The sequence below is a fragment of the Gossypium hirsutum genome, chromosome A03, assembly GCF_007990345.1.
Source record: "Gossypium hirsutum isolate 1008001.06 chromosome A03, Gossypium_hirsutum_v2.1, whole genome shotgun sequence".
Lineage (NCBI taxonomy): Eukaryota > Viridiplantae > Streptophyta > Magnoliopsida > Malvales > Malvaceae > Gossypium > Gossypium hirsutum.
In genome coordinates this window covers 101,057,262-101,066,674 of record NC_053426.1, presented here as the reverse complement: position 1 = coordinate 101,066,674, position 9,413 = coordinate 101,057,262, and the positions used below count along the sequence as shown (strand labels likewise).

At 36.9% G+C, this 9,413-nt stretch overlaps 1 pseudogene; it reads right to left on the bottom strand.

Annotated features, from left to right (window-relative positions):
- Positions 1–566: 566 nt before the first annotated feature.
- LOC107886673 (DEAD-box ATP-dependent RNA helicase 22-like) lies at positions 567–5,795 on the bottom strand (annotated as a pseudogene).
- Positions 5,796–9,413: the final 3,618 nt, after the last annotated feature.

The window sequence follows — 9,413 nt, the reverse complement described above, 5'->3', positions numbered from 1 at the left end:
TTCATAACTCGGTCTGGCCTAAAACAGACCTTTAGTTTATAAGCCATCAGATTGAGTTGCAAGGACTAGCCGATGCGGATTTTGATGTACATGAATCAACAAAAAGAAACCTCATGCCATCCCCCCCAGGATGAGGCTTCCTACAACCTTGGCACAGTGCAGTTACATGCCGAAACAACAATTGGGGCTTCAATACATTCCAATGCAAGCTATGGTAGATAAGAATGCAATACCCGAAGAAACAAAATTCATAAAAATACAGATGATACTCGCAATTGATCCCTTAACATGTTCGTGGACAAAATTATGGAACTTATGGAATAGAACTAATTAGGAAGGGCCAGCCATATCCATTTCATATAGACCACATCTCCTTCCAGAAAGAACATCCAACTTATCATAAGATGGCATTTGCCATGCACATTCTTTCCAATGAGTTAAGGAAGCTATAACCCTAATTAAGTCCAAGAGTGCGAGACAGGTGAACTTGATGGAAACAAAGTATCTGTCTGCTCCTCTTCTTTTCTTTTTCCTTCTTTTTTTTTTCTTTTTTTTCATTTTTCAAGTTTCTTTGTGTGTGTGTGGGCGCTTGTGTTTGTGCAGAGAGCAAGGAGAGTAGGAGAGCTCTTCAACAATGGGAATGTGTTCTTTAAAATATTTAATACCATACCTTTAAGTAACAAAAAAAAAAATCCTCACGTGGGTGATAATGATACAAGATTAGTGGCTAACTATTGTTCTTTCTGTACCATGTCTTACACCATCAATTCAGCAGTTGATATGTGTCCCGCTTTGTTTGAACCTGCTAAATTTAACAAAAATATCAAAATTTTGAGATACAGTATAAAATCCATAAAGTGGAAATTTTGGCATGTAAAATCCAATCACAAACTCTTACCTCTCTTTTTAAGCTTGTTCCGGAAACTTCTTTTCCTGCTAAATGCTGCTTCCTACAGCCAACAAATAACATTTTAGTCATTGCTCAAGAGAGTGCATGTCATAAACAAGCATACGGAATTTGATTTGTATAACAAGATTTCCTAATCTTTGAATCACTGCCTTATGCATTTATTCAGGATAAGAAAATAAAGAAAAGAAAAAGGAGAGAGAACATTGGAGGAGGGAACCAGAAGAGGATTATCATTTCCATCTGTGATTAAGGAGTGTAGAATTATCAATTTAGCTAAACTTAAAGCGCAAGCTTTTTGAATTACCACAGGCTGACCCAGCTTCCCAGCTGCACGGATAGCATTAACAAGATCTCGGTTGGATTCATTGTAGAGGCTGGTAACAACTCCAAATTGACCAGCCCGTGCTGTATGACCAACCCGATGCAAGAAATCTATGGCAGAAGTGGCAAAGTCTGCCTGAAAGAACGCAATATTTCAGATGATTAGCTCCATAAATTAGATAATTCACTAGTCAACTACTTAATAATATCAGTACTCAATAGTCACTGGTCAACCAACAGCAACAGGAAAAGTTTACTACTTGACACAGATTAGTCCCTACCAATATTTATTTACGTATTTCTCTTCTAATAGGAATGATTTCCTTGTGGTCTATATTATTCCTCAGAGGTGATTGCACAGAGGTATGAAGAAATATAGATGCTTTTTCTTCCTACATTCCATAGTACCAAACTGCTTCAAAACTTATATTTCTAGCATTGGTTATGCTCGTGTGACATGTATGCATGCCTATTGTTATTTAGATTATTGTTGCATTATCTGGTTCAGCAAATCTGACCAGCTATCTGTTTGTCAGTGTATTGAGAAAAGACTTGGAAAAATAAAGTTGCCCAAGTCAGGATACAGCCAGATCACTCTAACTAGGAACCTGCTTTTCTAAAGCAAAACTTAATCAAGGTGTTGCAATCAATAATTTCCTTTAAAGAGAAAATGACAATACATTTATGTAGTTATAGTCAATTTTTCATTAAAACCTATATAAGTTTGGTAGAAGGGTGGAAAGGAGAAAGGAAGTGAAACTTTAATCCAAAGTTCAGCTATAAAATAGCAAATGTGGTTACGAATTCTAACTACTACAAAAGGTTTTCCATCAATTTTCCATCCTCCCTACCAAAATAAGCCTTGGTGAAACTATTCTCCAGTCACTTTTACTAGTATTATTGTTACACAATACACAGTTTGTTTAATTCTCCTACTTACATATAAAAGGAGCCACATGTTGCAAGATTATTCATTTATCATGAGCATAATTTTACCGCGATAAAATTGATCTAGTAAAATTGAATCACCTGGATGACATGTGAAACATTTGGAATGTCAACACCACGAGCAGCAGCATCCGTGCACACAAAAATTCCACCTTTTGCTCGGAAATCATCTAAGGACTCGGCACGTTCTGCCAGAGAGAGGCCTGTATGGTAACGGTAACACTCAATCCCAGCCCTCTGCAGTATATTAGCCACTGCTTCAACAGCCTCAACGGTGTTACCAAACACCATGGTTCGGCTAACACCAGCACCATGATCCAATGCTTTTGAGCCAAATTGTTTTACAGCCTCTATTAGTGCATCAACCTGATTGTCAGTTGTGACTTCAATCCATTTCTCCTTCAATCTGAAATTGGAAAAGAACAACAAATCACCAATAAAGCTAAATATTGCATTGAAAATAACGGGAGTTAAGGGATTGAAATGATGATTTGTGACAAAGGCAGATACACAATTAACTCGAGGCATAAAGGAGCTGAAAATCATGCCACAGAACAAACCAAACAAGAAGAGGCTGGATTCTGTAGGGAAAGCTGTTTTTCCAAATGTCAAACTATCAAGATATTGGATCCTCAAATATTAATTGTTTCAGCATTTCAGACAAATTTACAAGTCCTGTCCTGAATCTTTATTATAAGAAACACAATTAAGCACACCATATTTAACCTACTAAATTCAATATGACTAAACTGTTTCAGCATAGACTCCTACATTCCCTAGCTCATTGACAACGCTCGCCAACAGAGTCGGTGCTATCAATGTCTAAACTACGAACCACAACAGATCAACTTATCAAAGAAACATGATCAACTTATCAAAGAAACATACAACTCAGGAGTTTATTTCACCTATATGTCAATTATTTTTATTATCAACATTTCCTTTGTCCAAAGCTGATTAAAAGCATCTTTTTGGCAATCAAGATCCAAGAGTCAGAAGCCCTTAAAGTTTAAAGACATGAACAGACAAAAGGAAATAAATGTTATTTTAAAATGATTATAGTGGCTTCTACACTACGGTTGGGCGTTCGACAGCTGCAGTTTTAATCAGGTAATTTGTGATATATCCTAAATTAGACTTGACAATATTAAACATGATATGAAAAAAATAACTAAACATGACACAAACAAGACAATGAATACACAAATGTTTTAGAGTCTAGATAACAGTTATTAAAGCATCAAAGTTATGTAAATATAAAATACCCTAAATATGATTATGGCACAACAGAATACAAAAACACAATGGATACACATTGCCAGGTCTAGCCTAGTTCTCCATGCATAAGAAAAATGATATCACAAATCTCTAAGTTCTTGTTCCTTGGTGATAACAAGCACAGATGATTTTGGAGCAAAACTGATCGACATGAGCAGTGACAAGCTTAAAACAATAAAATATGAATAAGAGATAAATATAACTTGCATCTAAACAATCCTAATAACCATAACTAAATGCAGCACCGTTTATCCATGGAAAGGGGAAAAAATAGTATAAGAATTTAGCACCTAGGGTTGTGTTGATGGAGGTAGCTTCCACTAACCCAGTTGGCATCCGGAAACATCTTTTTCAACACTGCACCAGCAGTTTTCTTTCCGTTAACTGGAAGGGTTGCGGCAACAAATATGTACTGCTTACTTCGTTCATAATTTTTTCTCTCTCCTCCAGTCCTTTCTCTTGACCGTCAAAGTTTGAGTTTCTTCCATCAAGTCCTGAGCATCAACATCACCCTCAGACATTTTCTCAGCTTCTGAGATGGATTCATTTTGCATGTCTTCCTCACCCTCGAAGTCAAAGTGTGACACAGAATCAGAACTCGTTTCTACAGGATTCTCAGATCCAGCTTTATTCACCCGAGACAATAACTTTTCATCAAAACGGAGCATGTGTATAAGACGAATAACATGATTCTCAAAGCCCCCGGAAAGGAGCATATCTGCTTCATCAAAAACCTGCCAATTATTGTAAACACACTTTTTCTTTAGAAAAAAGGCCTTGTAGTTTCCCAAATAACTAAAAGGAATATAAAGTAATGAGTGAGAAAACATACCACATACTTTACAGCACGAATGAAATCTGAACGATGATGTTTTTTGGGGTCTATACTGTTCAAAAGAGCAACTGGCGTTGACACAATAACATCTGGTTCATTCACCAGCCACCCCTGTAGTAAAGGGTCATATTTGTGACCATCAGATTTTATCAATAAAAAAGGAACAATGCCAAATATATACATGCACCTGAAAAAATTTAAAAGCATCCTCTAAGTTCCAATAACATTAAAAACCATCAATACTACCAATGCCAAAGAGATATGTGTTGCTGTTCACAAAAATACCTGTCGACCACACACCGCTGCAACTCTGAGAATTGGTCTACCATCATCGTCTGAAAGATCATTAGCCATTCGAACCACTTGTTCACAGAGCAATACATTTGGGCAAAGAACAATGGAGAAGGTACGTGAAGAAACAGTAGCTTTCTCCAAATCATTGTCCGCATCATGCCGAGCACCATAGAGCTTATCAATTAGAGGAACTAGATAACCATATGTTTTACCACTGCCAGTTTCTGCTGCAATTACTACATCTTTTCCGGAGAGAATAGATGGCATGCAGGCAGCCTATAATGCATAGGGGAAAGTTTTTCAATAAGCACCAAAAGCCACCAGTTAAAAGTGAGAAGGTCGAATAGAAATTAAAAAAAAAAACCAAAGGTGATAAACTAACTATTGGCCTCAATAAACTAAAACTCCATGTCGAATTCAAATATATTGAGTACTAAATGATATATGCATTTGCTTGTTGTTTTCGGTAATATGTTTAGAATAATAAAATATATAGATGTAAAAAAATTTGTTCTACCCCTTTCAGATTTGCTCTTTAACTCGGTAGCATCAAAATTGATTAAACAAAAACAAATAAGTAAAGAGCCAGGCCAACTCTAAGGTAAATACCAATCATTTTGTTGTTTAAAAAGGCGTTGAACAGCAAAATTAACGAGAAATGGAGCTTAAATCACAAGGAACAGATGTGAATTCATCAAAAGAAGAAGGTAAAGCACCTGAACGAGGGAGGGCCTGTCAAAACCGGCATTGGAGAGAGCTTGAGAGATCCGATCAGATAAGCCTAGAGACTGCCAGGAAACAGTGTCTTCAGCAAAGAAGGTATCCGTCCCAGTGTTCTTTGGAGAAGAGGCGGTAACAACGGCGCTACTGAAGGCCCTGGTTCGGCGGCTGTAGGATTGATTGAGCCAAATTCGGATTCGAGGAGATAGTGCGGAAGTAGAGAGAAAAAAGGAGGGAGTGAAATGAGAGAGGAGCTTTGGGGTAGTGGTTGACAAACTGAAGGAATGGAGCATCGCAGTGGAGAGACGTAAAATCATTGCCACTGTTGAGATAAGCTTTTTCTATTTTTCAGGGGCTTTAAAACTGGCAGGAAGAGAGAAGGAGATCAGGGTTCAGGGTTTAATCCTCTTCACCGCTGCTTAAGCCTTCTGTAGCCTTGTTTATAAGAGCCACAAACTATCTGTTCACTCATAAGTCGGAACTAATGTTAAACCAAAGTACAAAAATTTTAAGAAAATGTGTGTATTTTGGGTAAATTGTGTTACAATGGTAAAGGTCGTAATGCTAGAGGAATCCTTAAACTACCATGCCACAGCTACTACTAGCATGCCACAGCTGGAAAGCCAGTAGTTGTAAGAATTGTACTTTTAGATTCTAGATATTTAGAATACCAAAATGCATGTATTGTTACAATTGAAGCAACATTAAACTCTGGCCTCGTAATGGTCACTCTTTTCCCAAATTTCACAATGGCATTGACAGATCCCAACCTCACCAAAAAAACTTTTCATTTTTCATCAATGGCAGATAATATATTAACACGTCCTTCTACTTCTTCTACACCTATCTCTTTACCAGATTTTCCTATGAAATCTCATTCTGCAAAAAAGATTTCCTCTTTGTATGAAATAGAATATCTAAGTGAAGAAGATAAAGTCCAGCCTACAGACCTTCCTACTATAAATCCTTATTCCGCCTATAGAAAATCCGCATTTTCTCCTGTAAAATCCATCAGAACTTTGATTAAAGGATCTACTAAACAAGTCAGAGAATATGTTTAATCCTCAAGGTTTGATAGTTTTTTCATATATGCAGCATCCCCAGAGCAGTTTGTTACCTTCGAAATTCCGGCAGAATTTCCAACAGAATAGAAACGTGCAGAATATACGCACATCCATTTTGGAGCTATACATCTTGCTTTAAACTACCATGGCACAGCTAGAAAACCATTAGTTGCAAGAATTGCACTTTTGGATTCTAGATATTTAGAATACCAAAATGCATGTATTGCTACAATTGAAGCAACATTAAACTCTAGCCTCGTAATGGTCACTCTTTTCCCAAATTTCACAATGGCATTGGCAGATCCCAACCTCACCAAAGCTTTGAAAGTTTAAATTCAAATAGCAGGAGCACTACAGGTTACTTCAGCTATCTCTGCCACCCTTCATTATCAAATTGTCTACAGGATACAAGATCATGCCTTCAATCTCTCAAGGCATGGAACAGATGACTCTTTACTCATTTCAGTGAACACAAATGACCAGCCTCATTGTGTTCATGTTCCGAGACAGATCCTAAAAAAGGAATTGATCAAACTCCTTCCAAAAAAATGGATCACTAGCTATGAAAAACTTCATGAGCATAGCCAACCGATCCAGTCAACTTCAAGTCAAATTACATCCAAGAGGGACAAAACGACTGAAATCAAGTTTGATCATAGTCATCTTCACAGTTCTCAAAATTCCAACATTTTCCCAACCCAGTTGATGAAGCAACCAAATGAAAAATCGGCACAACTTTATGATCAAGATGATCCAGACTGTTGCTGTCCATTGTGTGAACCCGGCCCAAAAAGAAGCCTAATAGAAAGCTTTTTCGCAGATGGAAAACCTTTATACATGTTTAAAGACCCTGTAACTGGACATTGTCCTTGGGCTTTAAACTGTTCCCGTGAATTATGCACAGATGACAGATTGGTCGCTTGGGTTGATAGTATGGACATGACTGCGTCAAAACCAGGAAAAAAGAAAAAGAAAAATTCAACTCAGGACGAGTTTTACAAAAGGTGGATGGATGGAGATCCAGACATTGGACCACTTGGAGAGGATAATGGTAAATATGTTTATCTTGTTGATTATTCATCCCACAAATCTTTACCAAATACACAGGTTCCACCTGAGCCTTGTAAACATCCCTCTCCTCATCCTCCAAAATCATCCACTCAGTCTCCCGCAAACATTCCCAAGAAATCAAAACCTTTTCCTTAACCCTGTTACAAGAAAATAAACAAATAAGTTAAGAAGAACCTAGATTTTCTTGTTCCACAAAAACCAATTTCCACTGTGTGTATGATGCAACCTACAGCATTATATAACAAAGATTTCCCACCTCTTGAAGAATACTTTGAAAAGAGTTATATTCATGCACCAAAAATTCATTCAAAAATTCAGACTGATATTTCGGGTGCACCATCTAAAATAAGTGCTGCAGAAGCTACTCTCAATTGGTAAACAGAAAATGCTATTGCTCAGAATCATGTTTTGAAAAGAATTGACTCAAAGACCTCATCTATTGAAACCAAGATTGATGACAACACCAAGATGGTCAGAGATCTGATCCAACTTTTACAAAAAAGATTGGACGAAGTAGCAAAGCAACCAGCAGCACCAGGACAAGATTTCTTCTCTCATCTTGCACAAAAAGAGAAAGAAATTCAAAAATTAAAAGATAAAATTAAGACTCTTCAAGAAACAGGGAAAATCCCTGAGTCTACTCATAGAGCAAAAACAATTGAGTTGTTTCCCTCTATCAGACAAAAAGATCCACTCCCAGCAGAAGGAGTACGAATAATCTTTCCAGAAGTTCCAAAACGTACTAAACCAAGTACGTATGAAATTTTTCTGGAAATCAAAAAACAAGAAGCAGAAAAGGAGAAAAAGCTTACTGAAGAAGCCAAAACAGAAAGTGAAAGTGAAGCCCATCAAATAGAGAAAAAACTGGGAAAAAGACCAGTCTCAGAGGAGTTTCCACCAAAATTTCCTCCTCCAAAGCAAGTCTCGAAATCTCTGATGATTCAGGAAGAAGATCAAAATCCTTTAACAAAATTTTTAAAGGACTATACAAAATTTTCTATTCCTAAGATCTCAACTGTACAAAACCCAAAATCAAATACTGAAGCTGATTCAGGAGAAAGTTCAGAATCATCAGATGAATCATCTGAAGAGTTTGAATCATCATCAGACGAAAAAATAGAATCAGAAGATGAAGAATTGTAGAAAGCATTCTAAACAACTAAAGTTGAAGAACCAAGTGATGATGAAATGCAAGACATGCCAGAATCATCTTCTGCACATCAGAGACAAATACCAAAATCTTCCATAGGAAGAACCACTTTCACTATAGATGATTTGCCACCAGCAAAATGACCAGACAGAATTCAAGAATTTCATTCTTGGTTAGAAACTCGCAAGCTTACTGAAGATAGCAATTACAATATTCTTATGGAGTTTGTCTCCAGATTTACAGGAATGTTGAGAGATTGGTGGAATTCCATCAATCAGCATGACCAAATACAGTTTCTAGTCCTTCAAGATCTGGCCCAACCAATCAAAATCATACATAAACATTTTGTGGGAAACCCTCAAGATTTGCTGACATTAAAAAGAAGGGAATTCTACAAAAGAAAATGTTGTTCGTATGTCAAGAGAGATTTGGAAAAACATTTCAAAATAATGACCAAGCTATATTGTGCTGTGGGACTAAATCCAAATCTCAAGCCATATATCCTCTCATCTCTTCCAAATCCAATCCAAGTTGCAATTAATCAAGCCCTTCAGACACAGAACAAAGATATTCTTCAGATCATTGTTGGAGAACTCCAACAAGAAGTCTTTGTTGCTTTAGAAGATATCTGCAACAGAAGAATGATATTCAAAGATTATCTTCATGGTGACAAAAGAATTAATAGAGTCTGCGATGATTCCCACTTGAAGTACAAATGCCCAAAAGATCATTTTGTGTGATTGCCGTACAAAGAAGAAGAAACATTTCAAAAAACATTCTTCTTTTCCAACTTCAAGAAGAAGGGAGAAAGTAAGACCTCGA